Genomic DNA, 20,719 nt, shown 5'->3' with positions numbered 1-20,719 from the left:
CTACACTTGCTAGTCACTCTATTTGCTGTACTTGGGCACACTGTTGAAGCGGCGTGGAATGATGTACCCGCATCTGTCACCAGAGATCAGTTGAGCCTATGCCCAGGCAGACTAAAGCCGTTGTTGTTGCTAGAAGTGGCAGCTATCTGTATTAATTTTCAGATCGTGTCACCTACAAGTGTTATCGTTTATTCTTCATTTTACATGCTACACACATGTCAAGCAGCTTATCGTCATTTGAAAGCTTTCCTAGTACTTCCATTTTGAAGCACAGAAATGTACTTATGGCCGTATATAACAGATTAACACACTAATTTGCCTGAAGATGAAGGCTTAATGTTTGCAAATCGTTTGTAAAGCATTATAAAAAACTATAAGTACAGCTGATTACAAGACAATAAACAGTTTTTATTCTCCATAATAAGCTAACAGACGATGAATTCACAATATAAAGAAAGAATCAAGGCGAACTTGAGTGCGAAAAACAAGATCACAGCAGATGGAGAAGTCTGGAATATGTGATGAAGCAAGCTGGATTCTTTTTACTTCCTCTCTGGTTTTGCCATCTGTCTCCTTAAATTCATATTTTCTCTTTTTTGACTAATTACCACAAACATATATGAGTGTAATCTGCATTTTCATAAAAGAGAAAGGTCGTCCCTCAGTCTTAAAAAATATAGTGCCAGATCTAAATTTTGTGCTTAGTTTTTGGTATGTAATCAGCTTCCTAATTCATTTTGACTGTTCCTAGTTAATATACTTTGTTATAGGGTGGAAACAGTAATTGTTTCGTGACTTAGATTCTATTGTTGGCTTATGAACTAATTATAGACATTTGGGAGAACAACTACTAGGATTGTTAAAGTATTTATTTGGCTCTATTCGAAAACATATTTGTTAAGCCAGCCCTTAATTAATTCCAAAAAAATTACCAATTTTGTCAAAGGTATTGTTTATATAATTAAATCTGCTAATTTCATCATTTAAACAAGTAATTCGACCTAACCCTTGAAGCAGAACAAACTGTTAAAAAGAAGGAATTTTTCTATATATTCAGTTAATTGAATGAATAATGTTTTAATTTTAATTTCTGGGAATTAAACATCGAACAATGTGTAGTTTCAGTACCTAGTATTGTGAGGATATACAAAGGCCCAATTTTTGGTTCTGAGACAGTCAGTCCACAGCCGATATTCAGAGGGAAATTATGTACTGTTTCAACAAACAACAATGTATCAGCTTAACCGTGAAATAAGTGTAACACAAATAGGCCATGTGTTAAAATAATGACAGTGTCTGTTCAATAGTCTCACACATACCATATTATTTTGCAAGAACTGTGTGGTTAGTTTTTTCTCCTCATAGATGTTCAACGGTAAACTATGTAGCAGTATGCTGACTTTTCCATGCAAATTGTTAATGAGGCTTATCAAAAGTTTAACAATAGTGAATTGGCCATGTAACACTGTAATATTGCAGGATTGTGAACAGTGAAAGTAAAAAAACTGAGCAAAGCAACTGTGCAACTGTCAGCTACATTATTTACAGTAGTCAGAGCTGAACTTCCACCCCCTATTTTTCAGCCAATGTAACAACAGAACATGTCGACAATGAGGACTATCAATGAAGAAATAAGGCAGGTGAATGTCACAAATACTATCTATGGATGAGAAAGAGTTGATGATGATGATTAGTGGCATGATTAATAGTGTTTTTACCCATGATTTATTTTGTACCAAACATGAGATGAGTGAGCTGTCTTCATGTACAAACACAATTGTATTAGTAAGGAAATGTCAAATTTTAGTCCATGAATGTATGTTGACTTCTGTCAAGGAGAAGAGTACAGAAGAGAGTTTGAAACGTCCTGGTTGTTGAAGGAGTAGAAGAGAAAAACGATATGGCCTAATCCTTAGAAAATATTACTTTCATTTAGAATGGCTAATCTAGCAGCTACAAAATGCAATGTTTTGTTAAGTGTACTTCAACTATGTAACAATACTAAATGTTGTCATATTAAGTGTTGTCATAATATCCAATTTTGGATTTGTGAAAGCTTACAAAAGAAGTAACAAAACAGTCATTCCATTTTACAGAATTGTACTGAAAGTCTAAAAATGCGGTTACATATTATTAAGTACACCATACTTGTATCTATGTTCCATGACAAAGAGGTATGCAATGGTCATTTGATAAATATGTATATAGATTCTTGTTTATGTACATATATATTTATTTTATTTTATGTCCTTACAACCTCATCGTATTGCGTGTCTGCTTTGCCATATGGTGTTGCAATGTTGGGAAGTATTTACTAGTCCACTGCCGACATCTTTTTTCCTGTGCTAAATGACGAAGGTAAGAGTGTCAAAAATCTCTTAGAGTGAAAGAAACTAATGTTCACGTGCAGTTATGAACCAGAACATTATCAACCTTGCTATGTGCCTAGTGGCTTTGCGGCAATACAGCGGAGCAAAGACGTGTGGGAAATCATTCTGGCCACGATGCAGACCATGGGGATCTCCATTTACATAAGCGACTTTTGAGAAACGTCAGACAGAAATGGCCTGGCACATGGGAATAAGCATTGCGGAAACAACGAAGCTAAACAGCTGTTTGTGTGCTTCTTTCAAGAGAATCTATAGAAAGTGGTTGGCGGACGATAACACCACAAGAATGCAACAAGTTGTTGAATGTCTTGTCCTCATCACGCAACATGGAGCCCAGAGGATAGTTAACGATATGTGGGGCTTCTGACGATTGCAATGCTGGAGCAGGCACAAGCATTCCAGCATGCATGTTGGACATAAGAGTTCGCAGCAGATGACCCCCAATGTATTCATATGTTGACACGACGACATCGTCAGTTGTAATTGCAGTGGATGGGACACGGAGATTGTACTGTGTATCAATGGAACTAAATAGCCTGGTCAGATGAATCACGTTTGTTGTTAATGTCCTCACACGATAGGGTGACCGGTACCCAGTGACGAATTTTCGTCTGAAGCGCTGGATTTAGCTCAATCGTTTGTTCGGAAGGGGAGGCAGCAATTGTTTGCCTGCTTTTGGCCGGTTGTCGACGCACTGCGCTGACGGAATCGAGTCTCGCGCCCTGCAATTTTTCTCTAACGATTTTACAGAAACTATTCAATTAAAAAAAATCATTTTTGCCTTCGTTATGGCTTTAAATGTCAGCTTCATGAAGAAGTGCTCATCATTTCGTTATTGTGTATAATTATTGTCATATTTGCATTTAACTATTAGAAAAAGTTTGAAACGAAAAATAGGGGTTGCTATGATTTTGCATTTGGTGCCTATTACACCATATGTTGCTGCATAAGCAACTTAGCTAACATATCGAATTTTTCTTTAGACGTGAGTGAAGGTTTCTATCCGTCACCATTGTCAAGAAAATTGACTTATGTAACTCACTGATTATCGATGGTGTGCGCCAGTGATAAAGCCAGAATGAGGAGTCTATGTCATTCCTCAGATCTCATGAACGGTTTGAGATATCGAAACGACAGTTTGGCAAATGGCAGAATGCAAAGAGGAGAGTATTTTGCCTTGTAGTTAATATGTAAAACTACATTACCTATCATCTTATTCAAATAACTACAGACTTTATTGGTGAAACAGTGTAACTTTTAAGGACCATCGGCAGTTAGTGAATCGAGAACTGCCGTGGGTTTTGGAGCATTGTAGGTGAAGACATTACATGTTCATTTATGTACTGAGGAAATGCTTTCTCATAAGCTATTGATCTTACTTGTCATCATTTCACCACTTAACAAACCATTGTTTCAGGATTCTGTCGCAATTATATCTGCACAGCCTGCTGGTGAAGTTACATTCCACTGTATTTTGGCAAAAATAAGCAAATTTTGGCATGGCAGCAAGAAAAATGACGCTTCTCCGAAAGTTGCTTATGGTTAACAAGTTAGGCGAAAATAAATTGCTGCCCTTGTTGCATTTTCAGCGGATTTCTTTTCAGATACTAACCAAACCAGAGGTGACAGTAGGTCCATTAGGACAGTCACATGCAAGAGTGGACATGAAGCGGCTACCCTTAATATTTACAGAAAATACGAGGGCTATCCACAAAGTACATTACGTTTTCGTTTGTGTTCATTAGGGGCGGGGCTAGCACGGCCATCTTGGTGTCATGGCATTCCGCCGCTCAGTCGACATCCTGCTGTGCTAGTGAGAGGTTCATGCTGTACTCCGTTGAGTTACTGTGACAGTTCGAAATGTCAGCGTTAATTGAAAATGTCGTTAAGTGTGAAGTGCGTGCTGTAATAAGGTTTCTGATTGCAAAAAACTGTACACCGATAGAAATCTATCGGCAGCTTTGTGAAGTGTATGGGGACAACGTAATCACTGAAGGTGGAGTGCGTCAATGGGTCATAAAATTTAAAAATGGCCTAACTAACGTTCACAACGAAGAGCGAAGTGGAAGACCCAGCATACTGACTGCCGAACTTGTCGAAAAAGTCAATGCCGCGGTCCGTGAAAACCGTAATTTCACATTAACTGAACACTCTATGACTTTTCCATAAATGTCACGAAGTTTGTTGCACGAAATCATTACCGAAAAGCCTGGTTACCACAAGTTTTGTGCAAGATGGATACCAAAAATCTTGAAAGAGATTCACAAAAATCAGCGTATGGCTGCAGCGTTAACGTTTTTGGACGCGTTAACGTTTTTGGCGACTCATTGCCCGATCGCACCGTTACTGGTGACGAAATATGGGTTAAGCATGTGAACTACGAGACAAAATTGCAGTCAATGCAATAGGGGCACACAAAATCCCCCCAAAACCCAAGAAATGCATGTAGACAATGTCGGCAAGGAAGGTGATGGCGACTGTCTTTTGGGACAGAAAAGGTGTGATTTTTGTGGATTTCTTGGAAAGAGGCACTACAATAAACTCTCAAAGGTATTGCCAAACTCTGCACAACCTCAGAAGAGCAATACAAAACAAGCGCAGGGGAAAGTTGGGCTCAAAGATCTTGCTGATTCACGACAAAGCCTCGGCCCACACATCAAATGCCACTCGTGAAGTTCTCGAATCTTTTAAGTGGTAGTTGTTTCCTCGTCCGCCGTACAGTCCCGACCTGGCACCGAGCGACTTCCACTTTTTCCCAGCAATGAAGAAGTGGTTGGCTGTGCGGCATTTTGATGACGACACACAGCTTCAAGAAGAGGTAACCAGGTGGTTGAAGGCGCAGTCGGACGAATTTTACGACGAAGGAATTTCCAAGCTCGTCCATCGCTACGATAAGTGCCTTAATTTAAATGGAAACTATGTTGAAAAGTAGTATTTAAGTGTGGTTTTCATCTGTATATAATAAAAAATTCCAATAATTTATTTATTTTTAATTCCAAAACATAATGTACTTTGTGGATAGCCCTCGTATAAGTGTAGGCTTCAGTTTAGAACGGCACTTCCATTCCTGCACTTGGCGTTTCCTCTACAGGGCATTGACGGCAACAGTAATCCCGACCACTGCACTCTCCCACACTTGTCAGACTGACTTCGCACCCACCAAACACATTATTCTGTTCAAGGCCTCCAACAGATCGTTGGCTGTGTCTGGATAGTCCATCATCCATTCGAATGGCTGCTCGAAATAAGGGTCACGGCACAGATGCAGGCTGGTGGGAATAGTATTGTGCTATGGCAGGCAGTTACCTGGGCTTCCATGGGACCTGTTGGAGTAATCGAAGGCACTATGACAATTGTGGACCAACTGCATACCATCATGCATCAAGCCTTCTTTGACGGCTATGGAATACTCCAGAAGTGTCACTTCCATCAGTGTACTCGCATTGATTAACTTTCCAACAAATTCGTCTGCTCAGAACATAAGGGACCATGTATTGGTCGCTATTGGGCGCCATCACCACATGCACAGCCTACCAGCCTGTAATTTACTGGAATTTCACGACCTGTGCGTAAACACCTGGTGATAAACACCTCTGGAAATCTACCAAGAACTTGTTGAATCCATGACACGAAGAATCACTGCTGTGTTGCGTCCAAAGGTGGATCAACCAGCTATTAAGAAGGTGGTCACAATGTTTTGGCTCATCAGTGTATTAACTTGTTTAAAAAGTGCCTGGACTGAAGTAAGACTTCCCAATTTCAGCTGTAATTGTTCTAATGGCTCTAAGAACTATGGAGCTTAACATCTGAGGCCATCAGTCCCCTAGACTTAGAACTACCTAAACCTAACTAACCTAAGGACATCACACATATCCATACCCAAGGCAGGATTCGAACCTGCGACCGTAGCAGCAGCGCGGTTCCAGACTCAAGCGCCTAGAACTGCTTGGTCACAGCAACCGGCACTTCATCTGTACAGCTTATCGTTTGCGACTTTAATGATGAACAGGCAAGTGCATTGAGCAACTGCTGCTGGGTTCTGTGCAGTTATCTGAGCAGCTTTTGTGCAAAGTCAATATAATAAATTATGTTAACACTTGGAATTTCTCTCTTGTGGTGAATCATTGCTGACCCTAGGCAAAGATCCACAGTTATTTGCCTTTTCTTTTGGTCTCGCAGAGACTGGACCTTCACTCATTTGACTGACTTGATTTGTACCATTTCACTTATTCAACTTCTTTACTTTTTCTTTGCAAGGCTTACCCTGTCAGTCCACTGTGCACTTGAAAGGTAAATGTCTTCAGCCACGAAATTTCACCAATACTTTACCTGCTAAACTTCACTTCCATAGCTCAATGAGCAGCTTGTATGGCTGCTATGTGAAGGCCCCAGGTTCAGTTCCTGGTACTGTCAGAGATTTTCCTTGCTGAGAGGACTTGACTGGAATGCATTCAGCCTCATGATACCAACTGAGGAGCTACGTGAGTGATAAACAGTGCCTCGAAGGTCAATAAAGACGACAACGGCTGGGAGGGAGGTGTGCTGATCACATGTCCCTCCATACTCCATCTGAATGACACAGTTGGCAGAGAGTGATATGGTGGTTGGTCAGTACCAGCTTCGAGTCCTTCCTTGGGCATGTGTGTGTGTGTGTGTGTGTGTGTGTGTGTGTGTGTGTGTGTGTGTGTGTGTGTGTGTGTGTGTGTGTGTGTGTTTGTTGTCTTAAGTGTAAGTTAGTTTAAGTTAGATTAAGTCGTGTGTAAGCTAAGAGACCGATGATCTCAGCAGTTTGGTCCCATATGACTTACCACAAATTTCCAGTTTACAACTGCATTGTGTCAATCAACAGGAAACATAACTTGTGTCAAAGACACAACAAATGTATGAGAGCATTCTGAAAAGTAATGTCTCCAAAATTTTAAGTAAAACAAACGTCTTTATTCATCATGTCTACATATTTGCAACACTCCACCATTATAAGCTCCAAATTGTAGCAGTGTACATGCTCCATGTGTAGTATCTGGCAGTGTCTAATACAACAAAGTCGGTGCATGAGAAACAGTCTACCTTAATCGAGTTTCAAATTCAAAGTGTTCATCCCCACATGGCGCACCTTCTTTAGCATGACAATGCTAAACCAAACATGAGCACTGTGACGTCTGCAACAATCGGATTCCTTGGGTTCATTGTCATTCTGTCAGATCTTGCTCTTTCTGCATCTAGTTCAGAAATAGGTTTCCCTCGTCTCCAAGCTGACACACAAGTTGATACCAGCAATGCCAGTTGTTCTCATAGTGTAGATGTTAGCAAGGGAGACTCTTGAACTGTTGACTTGGGCTCAATCCGTGCTATCGTCAATTCTTTAATTTTTCTATTGCTCTTTTGTTCAGTTGGAGGAAACGTTTGGCAACACCAGCACAGCTACGGTGCTTGAATTTGCATATGCAATGACCTGGCTGGCTAACTTCAGTGTTAAATGACTCAGAAATCATGAAACATATCGAGGTTTCTTTTAACAATTATTTTTCAGCACAACCTCCCCTGCAACTATTACAAGCTTTTCAGAGTGTTTCCAACCACACTGTGTAATGAATATAGCCCATCCAAATTTTCGATACTGATATTACAACACTGGTAACCAATCATATGTGGAACAGAATCCATGAAACATAGCCAGAAACCTGAAAATAAAGTACATACACTGAAAAACCAATAAATGGATATTGTAGTGGGTGTTGCCAGGAGGAGCCGTATTAAAACTCGGTGAGAACTTTCCAAATGATTTATTGTTTTTTAGCTGCAGCGCCCTCGTTCCTCTCCGTCTGTGTCACATTGTCCTGCAACGTTGAGAAAGCACCCCAGTGGCCTGTGTAATGCGATGCTGTGTCAAGCCGGCCTTGTATGCCAGCAGAGTTCCGATTACGTCAGTATGCGCCAGCTGCTGACTCAGCAGCCTCCACTCCCGTCGCCTCAGCGATGCTCACCGGGAGCTGCCACACAGCCAGCTGACAACTGCAAGATGCCCATGCTGAGCGCCCTCACCAGTGCAGCCCGAGTTGCAGTGCCAACAAGTGCCTGTGATCCAGTGTCCGAATCTGTGGTCCCTCGCCTTGGAATGCTTCCAGCGTGTGTTGGAAGTCAGGACGACTGCCTGCGGTAGCGACTCGTGGAGTGGCTCGCCGCTGGCTGCCTACGGACGCCACGTCAGCCTCATGGGGTTGAACCAACGACTCGCTGTGGACTAGAACGCTGGCGCTCCATCTGCTGCTGTGTGAAGCTGGTGGTGTGACACACCCCACTGTCCAGGAGAGCAACCACACTTGAATGAATCTCATTAGAAAGTGGCACCTATTTATACTCGGCTGCGCACCTCTGTTTTGCCAAGCGCACCACTTCGCATCACATATGCATAACACTCAGGTTAGCCAGTGGCCCCCTTCTGCTTGTGACTTGCGCCATGGAAACTACTGTGTGTGCCCTCTCTGACAGTTCTACACCCCTGTGGCCTATATTTGCCTTGGCAACTGCTGGTATACATAACTCACTGCAATCCGGCCCGCACCTGGCTGTAACTTGTGCTCAGAATATTTCACAAAATTAACTTTCCCTATCCTAAACGGTGGTGCGCTACATATATGAATGGATGCAGGTGATCAGACAGGATGTGTATGTACGTGTCACCTGTCAGATTCTATCTAGACTTATCAGGGATCCTGTATCTCTCCTCTTGCACACGTTCCATATCGTTTCAGAGCCTCCACCAGCTTGAGCAGTCCCCTGCTGACACATGGGATCCATGGATTCATGAGGTTGTCTCTATAGTGATACACATCCATCCACTCGATACAATTTGAAACGAGACACTTCTGACTAGGCAACATGTTTCCACTCATCAACAATCCAATGTTGGTGTTGACAGGCCCAGGCAAGGCATAAAGCTTTGTGTCATGCACTCATCAAGGGTACACGAATGAGTCTTTGGTTTCGAAAGCCCATATCGCTGATGTTTTGTTGAATGGTGCGCACACTGACGCTTGTTGATAACCCTGCATTGAACTTTGAAGCAATTTGCGAAGAGTTGCTCTTCTGCCACGTTGAACGATTCTGTTCAGTCGTTGTTGGTCCCGTTCTTGCATGAGTTTTTTCCAGCCACAGTGATGTCAGAGAGTTGATGTTTTACCATATTCCTGATATTCACAGTACACTCATGAAATTGTCATACGGGAAAATCCACACTTGATTGCTACCTTGGAGATACTGTGTCCCATCGCTCGTGCTTGACTCTAACACCATGTTCAAACACATTTAAATCTTTATAACCTTCCATTGTAGCAGCAGTTAGCGATCTAACAACTGCACTAGAGACTTGCTGTCTTACATATGATTTGCCGACTGCAGCACAGTATTCTGCCTATGTATCTGAATATACATGCTTATACCAGTTTCTTTGGCACTCCAGTGTATATTTGTAGTTCATGATAGAAATTGTACTATAGACTACTGCAATGCTAAGTGTTCCCCCATTAATGAATTGTAAAAAACAAAGATGTACATAGCTGACTGCACCCTGGAATACCCTACTTTAATTTTATACTGATGGGGTTCACCAATTAATGCAAAAGCCTGTGTGTCTCAGAGAATTGAAATAAATCAGAATTAATAATGAAACAGGCACACCCTTGAGGCTCAAGGCTGAATTTAATAGACACAACAGATTTATCAACGCTATAAATTGTTTTCGTCCAAGCAATGAATATTAAGGTGGAGTACTTACATAATATCTATCACTGAAAAGGATTAAATGCGATAGTAAACTCAAGATTTAAATGCACTCCATGGTTTATTACACAAACATTTGGAATCGTAAAGCGTTCAAAACAAGTATCAAATTATCAGCATTACAATAGCATACTTTCCTATTAGAATTACAAAATTAAGATTATCAATTGGCTCAGTTACTCAGTGGGGAAAAGTTGCTTAATAATTTCACCTCTGACATTGTGAAATGAATCGCAACCTAACTATGACGACTACAGTGACTGTTTGTCTGAATCAAGAACTGAAGTATCCCAAAGATCTGAGGGGGTCCTGCCGAACATGAGACTGTGGAACCTATCATCAGTTTGGTCTAGAAATTCTTTCTCTTCCTAATAAGCCAGAGATTAAGTGACACTAACCATAGTATTTGTTGTAATGTCAGCATAGTGAATACCCCGCACCTTACTGCCATGAAGTTTGGCACTACAATTGGTCGACTGAGGACTCGAACATTGGACCTCTGATGGCTCCATCAGTTGAGACTGCAGAAGAGCAGCCTGTTCACCTCCAAGCCCCACAAACAAGTACCCCTTTTTGAGGCCGTAAAAAGTTGCATGCTCCCTCCTTCCCACCAATTAAACGCCACAACCAATTTTTTCAAAAGTTCCTACAGCCTTTCAATGGCATAATTGTTTCTGTAACAAAATATCCCACAAAGAAAAAACGAAACCTCAACAAGCTATTAAACTGAATTTCTCCCCATCTTCTCTAAAATCACTTCCTGCTGTTACGCCCTCCTGTTGTCACTTCTGTCACACCAATTGGTGCTCTCACAACCACCAGTTACCCTTGCATTTCTGGTCCTGAGGAATGTTAAAAAAATATGTCCATGATGCTAGTCACCGACTGTGCTATAATTTATGAACTTTTAGTAGGTCAGAGCTGTTATGCCATATTTATTGGAAAGCCAAGAGATGTTTATTGACTGAAGTATTTTCTGTTAACCTGAGCCTTGCACCCACCACCAACTGACAGGATTCCTTGCTCAGCATAAAATGCTTTTCTCTTGGTTGTCCACAGTGGACCTGTGCTGTAAACTGCACACTAGCTCATGGCCTGGCATGCCACTCGCTAAAGTGTCTTTCTCCTCAACAAGGCTTTCCCTGCCACTTTCCTCACCTATATTTCTGTCAAAGTCTTTATGCCCTCCCCTTCCTGAGAATCATTTCGCTGAGTCTTGCTACAAGCCACCTGTCTCATATTCACAGCCTGCCTGACTTCCAAAGCTTACATGTCAAAGTAAATTGACATAACCAATGCCATATTCGATTTCAGAGTGTTGAAAAGAGTAAATGAAATCAGCTCATACAATCACCGTAACCTCATTAACCCCATTAAACTAACTCAGCACCGCTACAGTTGCATTATCAAAGGTAAATAAGTGTAAAGAGATGAGCCGAAGGACTTACAACATCTGAACGTAAACCGCTTATACACTCTCACATATTATCTTTATTTGTCAAGCAAAGTATATTTACATTGTAAAGTGTAATGTGCCCGATTAAGTGTGAAAGATTGTCTGGAGGCCCTAATAAGCACATAGATAAAATAATTTAAAAAAAAATAATATAATTGCTTTGTAATTCTTCTGCATATCTTCAATGAACTGGTGTCATTTCTGTTAGTAATCATTCTAAATGTGTTTTTATAAAGGATGAATACAATGAACTAGGAAGTATCTTAAATATTTTGTTATATATGCCTTTATATGTTTGTGACAAGTGTTGTAATAATTAATAATGAAAATATTTTTACAATCTGACTTTTTCCAACTACTTGACAACATTGTACTAAGGCTCTCTGGAAGTGACCTCAGCATACCTGTCTTTTTGTGGAGTTTAGGAAATTATTGAAAATGATACACTTCAATGAATCCGAAATATCTGTTTTAAAATACACTGGTGTGCAAAATTTGAGGAGCATGAGAGTAACTTGCACATAATGCATCATATATATATATATATATATATATATATATATATATATATATATATATATATATATATATATATATACATGAAAATTTGAAAATAATTAGTACATGCAAAAAATCATGTACAATGTCATAAATAATTTTGCATAATTTACACAACTGCTTTCATGGCTTTCTCAATGTCATGTCACCAGGTCGCCAGTTGTGCAAATTTGTATATATAATGAAACAAATTGCTTGTATACTGTTGGCATGCTTATTTTTTATGAGTTTTTGCTGGGAATAATTTGTCTTTTCCTTTAATCCACAAATTTCGTAAATTGTGAGCCAGTCATGTCATGAACTTACTTCTAGTGTCCTTGGTTATACTTGTCTTCTTCCGCCATGAGTAATTGTCTCTTGACTGTGTGTTTAACATTAGTTCTTGATCAGGCTTCTTCTTCCGATGCCGGCCGCTGACATTGAGATGATACACAGAAGAAAGGAAAAATAATAAGTATTATTCAGACAACATAAATGGCTAACACACACATCTTACAAAAATATGTCTTATCCCCTCGAGAAGTAAAGACAGAGACTCTCTAATAACAAAAAATTGAATGGAATTTTTTGTCATTTGTTATCCGCCTTCTGGCATAGCAAAATATATCTTTACCGGCGCTTACAGCGGCCGCGCTAATAATTATTATCATTGGTTTTAAATTTTTTTCACAGCTTGTTGGGGCTTTTCCTTATGTACCTATACAATTGCCCCCACAAATGTGTGGTGACATGTAATGGAGGTGCAGAGTGTTTTTATACACTCGTACAGCTCATTTAAGTTTGTGCCAAAGGGGGTACAACGACCTTTATTTGTCAGCTTATTTCTCTTTGCATGTTTGGGTTGGATATGTCAGCTTGTCTTGCTTACACATTATCTTACAGGTAATACATAACTTACATGTTGTTCTTGTGGTCTTCAGTGCTGACACTGGTTTGACGCAGCTCTCCATGCTACCCTCTCCTGTGCAAGCTTCTTCATCTCCCAGTACCTACTGCAACCTACATCCTTCTGAATCTGCTTACTGTATTCATCTCTTGGTCTCTCTTTACGATTTTTACCGTCCACGATGCCCTCCAATACTAAATTGGTGATCCCTTGATGCCTCAGAACATGTCATACCAATCGATCCCTTCTTCTAGTCAAGTTGTGCCACAAACTTCTCTTCTCCCCAATCCTATTCAATACCTCGTTATTAGTTATGTAATCTACCCATCTAATCTTCAGCATTCTTCTGTAACACCACATTTCGAAAACTTCTATTCTCTTCTTGTCCAAACTATTTATCGTCCATGTTTCACTTCCATACATGGCTACACTCCATACAAATGCTTCCAGAAACGACTTCCTGACACTTAAATCAGTACTCAATGTTAACAAATTTCTCTTCATCAGAAATGCTTTCCTTGCCACTGCCAGTCTACATTTTATATCTTCTCTACTTCGACCATCATCAGTTATTTTTCTCCCCAAATAGCAAAACTTCTTTACTACTTTAAGTGTCTCATTTCCTAAACTAATTCCCTCAGCATCACCCGACTTAATTCGACTACATTCCATGATCCTCGTTTTGCTTTTGTTGATGTTCATCTTATATCCTCCTTTAAAGACACTGTCCATTCCGTTCAGCTGCTCTTCCAAGTCCTTTGCTGTCTCTGACAGAATTACAATGTCATCGGCGAACCTTAAAGTTTTTCTTTCTTCTCCATGGATTTTAATACCTACTCCGAATTTTTCTTTTGTTTCCTTTCTTACATATGGAATGATAATTTACCAAGTATTTACATGAGGGCGCTCCAAGAGCAATTACTCGTCTCTTTGCCATCACTGCTAGTCTTGTTTTGTTTTTCATACGACCCAGGAAGGATCTTCTCTATCCACATTTTCAGTGGGGTGAATACTGCACATCAACACTTGACGTCAAGGTGATTGATGCTTGCACAATTGTAGTTTGCTGATTAATATATCAGGCGTAGCGTAGCATGATGTTACCATAATTGATTCGTTGCCTTGTTGCAAACGCTGTTGGATACCAGTATCTATTTTATCGTTCACTTTGGTGCGAGAATTGGTGCACATGCAAGTTAAATATGTTTGTTGAATGAGTATCAACAGTTAAATGTTCCACATATTAATGGGTACAGTCATCCGCGATTCCACTCGCACTTTTGGTGTCTTTTTCGCTCTGAGTGCAGTAATATCCATCGATTAGGTTGCTGTGGCGTGGTCTCCCAACTTGAGTGTGATGCGTGTGCATTTACCCTTCAAGAACCGATGCTCTGGCAGATAATCCACCTTTCATACGACCCAGGAAGGATCTTCTCCATCGTATCCACATTTTCAGTGGGGTGAATAGTGCACATCAACACCTGACGTCAAGGTGACTGCTGCTTGCACAATTGTAGCTTGCTGATTAATATATCAGGCGTAGCGTAGCATGACATTACCATAATTGATTCGTTACACTGTTGCTAACGCTGTTGGATACCACTATCTATTTTATCATTCACTTTGGTGCGAGAATTGTTTCTAGTCCTTGAGGTTTCTTTCCCTTTCTGTTAGTTTTTCAAGTTCATCTTTTACATATGGCTTGATACACACATAAAGTTCACATAAACATTTTGAAATAACAATGCACATTGCAATGGCTTACATCTAAGGCTGACACTCCACCCATTATTTGTATCAAACGTAGAACATTCTTAAATACTAAAACATTACAAAATTCCTTCTCCAATTACAGTTACTGGTTAATACAATTTGATTGTTTGCTTCCAAAAAAAATCCTTTGTACATAAATACAAGTAACTTATTTACATTCCTTTACATCGTGTTACTATATATGCATTTAATGCATCCACATTTTATTTTCCAGTCAAGCATACATCAGTTATGAGAGTTAACAGTTTCCTAGGGAGAAACAGAAAAAACATATACATCAGTATTTTACTTTACACATTGCTGACTTAACAACGCTTTGGCGCCGCCTCCTGCAGTTGGGAGGAAATAAGGAATTCTATTCTACTGGTTTATGGATTAATAAGGAAATGCTATTCATCCTCTCTTAAATCACTTATCAGGGAAATCCATTTTCATGGAACCGAAATGTATTAACGATCATATACTATGTACCAGTGTGTTGCTTATAATTGTTTACATGTAGCTTTGTGTTCATAATGCAAAAGTTTTTGCATTATGTAATGCTTACCTCTTCACGATTATGTGGAAACGTCATCGTTTATATTCGCATGTAATGCGATATAAAATGATTAGTTTTATTTGAGGTCACATGCCTCCATGTTTATGTGCACTCTGTAGTCAGTAGGTATGGGTAAATGTTTTGTAGTTGCACTGTGATGATGTATATTCTTTTTCTTCATTTGCTTGATGACCAAAATATACACATAAACATACTAATAACTAAGCAATTTCCTAGAGGTGCGGCCTATTTTTTCATTTGGTACCTATAACACCCATCGTAAATATCTTCTTCTGCGCCATGTCGATGCACTGGTCGCTGTGATATAAAAAACTTATAATTAACTTAAAAACTAATTGAGTTTCGTAGCTCATAGGCCACACATATACTTGGTCATCACATTCGTTTGCAGACGTTTATCATATTTCATTCTTATTTGTTTGTATATTTATCCACTTGCATTTGTATTCCTTTTATTCATTTATCATGCAAAGAAAGTTACTTTGCCATCTCCTACAATATCTTATCCTTTTGTTAGCTAACACATCCTATATGTTTCATTGTAATGATTTCTTTTAATTAATTCTTTAATTCTAGTTATAATGAATATATTTTAGTATTGACACAACTTTGCATGTTGATGTAAATGTAATATTATATTCCTTCGTTCCCAGATAGTAAATATACTTGTTACATGTTATTATTAATTTTGAAATTGGGCTCAATACTTGTGCAGCTTTGCGTTTCTCTTTGGTTGTGCCACGAGTTATCCTGTTGCACTTGTGCGAGGTCAATGTTTCCTCCCTAGTACTGACATAACACGCATTGTTGAGAGCCCACAACTGAGTCCTACACTGCTCCATTTTGCATTTTGCTTCGTGTGAAGCTGTGTTTTTTCACTTCCTCCCAAACAAATGTTTATCTTTGCTTACAAAACAAGAAAATTACTTGAGTTTATACACATTTCATTTAAAAATACACATAATAAAATTTCTTACTTATAAAACTATGACATTACTCATAAATGTATTTTATGACAAGAAAACTGCTGTGACAATGTGTCATGAAAAGCTTTTAAGTCTTTGTGAGGCTGGAGACCTTTGTCTCTCCTTGTTCTTTCATATACCAACCTATAAATTCCAGCATAAGGTAGTTTGGCAATAATATAGGGCCTTGAGTATAGTAATTGCCATTTTTTGTTCAACTTACAGATCTTTGTTGATTTGGAATGTGTTCTCAAGAGGAATCGTTGCCCTTCGAAAAAATGTGTAACTTGTCTTAACTTTTTGTTGTATAATCTCTTTCTGTATTCTGCTCTATTCTCTAGTGTAATTACTGCTTGTTTGATTTTATCTTGTAAAGTTAACTCTTTAGTACGTAATTTTGGCATGGGTGATCCCCATTCATCAGTTTGCTTTGTATTAAACACAAGTTCATTAGGAGTGAAACCTGTGGAAGAGTGAGGCAGATTATTTACTCTTTGCATAAATTGAGTCGTTTATTCAATCCATCATGAATGTTTATTATGAGCATAAGTCCTTATAGATCTATTGAATTCTTTAAACACCCTCTACATGGGACTTGCTTCTGGATGGAAGAAACTTGCCAAGATCTATTTAATGCCCTGTGTGCTCATGAATTGTTTCCATTTTCTTCCTACGAAATAGGTTGCATTGTCTGTTAATATGACTTCGGGTTTCCCTACTCTTCGTAAATAATCCTCTTGAATTCTCCTTATGATGCTACTTGCTGTAGTGATTTTGACAGCATAAAATTTTAATGTATTATATTAAAATATCGTAAATAACTATTATGTATTTGACACCACCTATTGCTCTAGGATATGACCCTGCGATATCCAGAGAAACCATTTCCAGTGGAGCTTTGCTTAGTATGGGGTGTAGTTCTGTAAACTTTGACATACTGGACGGTTTTATTCTTTGGCAAATAGCACACTTTTTCAATATTTGTGAAACACGTCGCTGTAAATTATGAAAGTAACAAAGTTTGGAAATCTTGTCTGTACCCTTTGTTACTCTGTAGTGTCCCATACTTCTTCGAGTGATTGTTTGATAAATTCGTCGATTTATTCCTCTGGAAGGCATACACACCAATGGTTAGAACTTTCGTGCTTCTGGTGGAACAAAACTCCTTTGTATATCTGATATCATTTACTTACCTTGTGGTTTGCATTCCGGTTACGATTTTGTATTACCTTCTTCCACCTGTTGTCTTGCTGTTGTATTATTCCCATTTGTTTACATAAATTTTTGTAGTCTGATTTTTGCGTATTACTTTGCATCAATAATTTATGGATTTCTTAATCATGTTCAGACAGTTCACTGAACTCGTCCAGTTCCGGCAGTAATGTGGATAATTTGGTGTTGCCGCCTGTAGCGGTTTGTACTTTGTAGTTTTGCACTGGCAGAACAGGAAATTTATTCCGTCTTTTTAATTCAGTGAAAAATGCTTCAGGCATTAAATTAGTTGTGAACCCTGTATCAAGTATTAACTGTGTGTCTACACCAAAAATTTTCACTCTGATTACTGTTTGCACTTGTTCTTCCAGTGTATTTTCCGCCGATTTTAGTTCATGTTAGTATAGGTCGTATTTCATGTCTTCTTGTTCATCGAATCGTACGAAACGTGTTTGCAAATCTTGTTTGCCCCCATCTCTTATAAGGTCTATAGTATGGGGCTCAAATACAACCAATTCAGGTTTTCCTGTGGTGGAGTTTGATCTGCTTCGGTACACAGGACAACTTCTGTCAGTTGTACTGTGGGAATTGTTACTCCAGTGTGTATCATTTCCAGTTCGCAACATGCTTTCTCGTGTGTTCATATGGCTGTTGTGAAATGTTGCCGAATTGTGGTTATGCTGCTCAAAGGTTGGTTGCGGTATGGCGTGTTGTATGTTATTGTTGTTGCTGCATGCTGGCCATTGATGCGGCTGACTGTTTTCATTTACACGCGGTGCACAGTTTTGAGAGGAGGGATTGAAATTAGTATGTGGATGGTAATCATTCCTGTTATATGGAAAGTTTTGTTTAAATCTCTTGTTCCTATCATTTCCATCAATGAATACTTGTGGTTGCGTTCACCAGCTTTGCTGTGTGTTCATGTCTGGCCTTTTGTATTGACCATTCAAGTTACATTGTTGTGGTGTTTGGGTATCTGGCGCCCTACTTGTTACTACTTTCTCTTCATATATTAGGTCGATTGAATCTAGAATGGATAAAAAATATTCTGTGTCGTGCTCAAGTGTAGTAATTAATTTTTCACGAATGTGTGATGGCAAATGACTTTTTAAAATTTTTAAAACATCCAAATGAGAAATAGGATTCGTCCAATAACGTGTTTTGTTGAGATACTTCTCAAAATATCTTCGCTAGCTACCATATTTGCTATTAAAAGGGATTTGATTAAAAACCTCTCGCCTAAGACCCTCCTGTATGGCTTCTGACCAGTATTTGTCAAGACAATATGTGGTACAACGCTCAGATACCTCGGTCGTCCACAAAAGTACATTGCCTTGCGTGTACCCAACAACAAACCTGGTCTTTTGTGCCTCTGTGCAATTTCTAGGAAACACATGTTGAAAAGCACTAATAAACACAACTGGAGTCATCTTCTTACATTCACTCGTAAATGTTGGAAATTGACGGTGTCTTAATAGACCGTAGTCAGCAAATATAGTGGACAAGCTGTTTGCATTTTATGCTGTATTTACATAGCTGTCATAATTATTAACACTCCTCGTAGGTACTGGTTCTGGTGTTGTGCCCTGTCAACTTATACTCTGCGTTTTGTCATTACTACTGGCATTGTTTGTAGGGTTTGCAATTATCTGTGTGCATATTTTACTTTGGTTTGCTGTGACTGGCACTTTATTTATGTGCACAGCGGGTGTCTCTGTATCAGTTTCACCTAAGTAGTTGCATATCCTGTGCTCTGTAACTTGTTACCTCGGGTAAGTTCATCTCTGAACTACTTAATACTTCTGAGTGTGGAAGACATGGCGCTGGTACTTCAGATGTTCTATCCTGCAATTGTACTCCATCTTGGCTCATTGCGTTTTCGTCATTGTCAGCAATAATGAAAACTGATTTTTGTGCCATTCTGGTTCAATATTAAAGTTAAAACTTTGAAAAACAGAAAATTGAAATATATTAATTTTGTGAATTTAAACTTACGATTTACGTGTCGTTAAGCGTTAAATAGCTACTTTTATGATGCATGAAATGTTATGACACACAAACTTCAAACTTTTCTCTCACTACTCATTACGTAAAATTTCTGAAAAATTCACTACAATGCATTTAGGAAAGGAAATTAAGGAAAGGTACTTCTAATTATTACACAGGAGACGCTACCAAGCATAGCCAAGCAAGCGGCTGCATAGCGGTCCCAACTTTGCTGTGATGAAACAGCGTATTTACAAAATTTTCTGCAGAATCCGGTTTATTTTGGTTCCTTTTTGAATTGGTTTTCTTCACAAGAATTTTTGGTTCTGGTTGTTTTGCTCCCATTCGTGATGTTTCACATGATAATTTGAAAATAATTAGTACATGCAAAAAAATCTCATACAATGTCATAAATAACTTTGAATAATTTACACAACTGCTTTCATGGCTTTCTCAATGCCATGTCACCAGGTCGCCAGTTGTGCAAATATATGTATATATATACATACAAATTAAACAAATTGCTTGTATACTATTGGCATGCTTATTTCTTATGAGTTTTTGCAGGGGATAATTTGGCTTTTCCTTTAATCCACAAATTTCGAAGATTGTGAGCCAGTCGTGTTGTGAACTTACTTCTGGTGTCCTTGGTTATACTTGTCTTCTTCCGCCATGAGTAATTGTCTCTTGACTGTGTGTTTAACATTAGTTCTTGATCAGGCTTCTTCTTCTGATGCCGGCCGCTGACATTGAGATGATGCACGGAAGAGAGGAAAAATAATAAGTATTATTCAGACAACACAAATGGCTATCACACACACCTTACAAAAATACGTCTTCTCTCCTCGAGAAGTAAAGACAGAGACTCTCTAATAACAAAAAAATTGAATGGAATTTTTTATCATTTGTTATCCACCATCCAGCATAACAAAATATATCTTTATCGGCGTTTACAGCGGCCGCGCTAATAATGATTATCATTGGTCTTAAATTTTTGTCATAGCTTGTTGGAGCTTTTCCTTATGTACCTATACATCATCACCAAGTAACATAGCTCAATAAAACCTGGGTCACACATAGTAAGAACTGTTACAATATGGTACAGAAAGTGACTGGAAGAAATACACAAGGAGACAAACAGAAAAGGGGCTTTTA

Source organism: Schistocerca gregaria, chromosome 8 (genome assembly GCF_023897955.1).
Source record: "Schistocerca gregaria isolate iqSchGreg1 chromosome 8, iqSchGreg1.2, whole genome shotgun sequence".
In the NCBI taxonomy this organism is placed as follows: domain Eukaryota; kingdom Metazoa; phylum Arthropoda; class Insecta; order Orthoptera; family Acrididae; genus Schistocerca; species Schistocerca gregaria.
The sequence above is the reverse complement of the archived record's forward strand: the minus strand, read 5'-3'. Positions refer to the sequence as shown.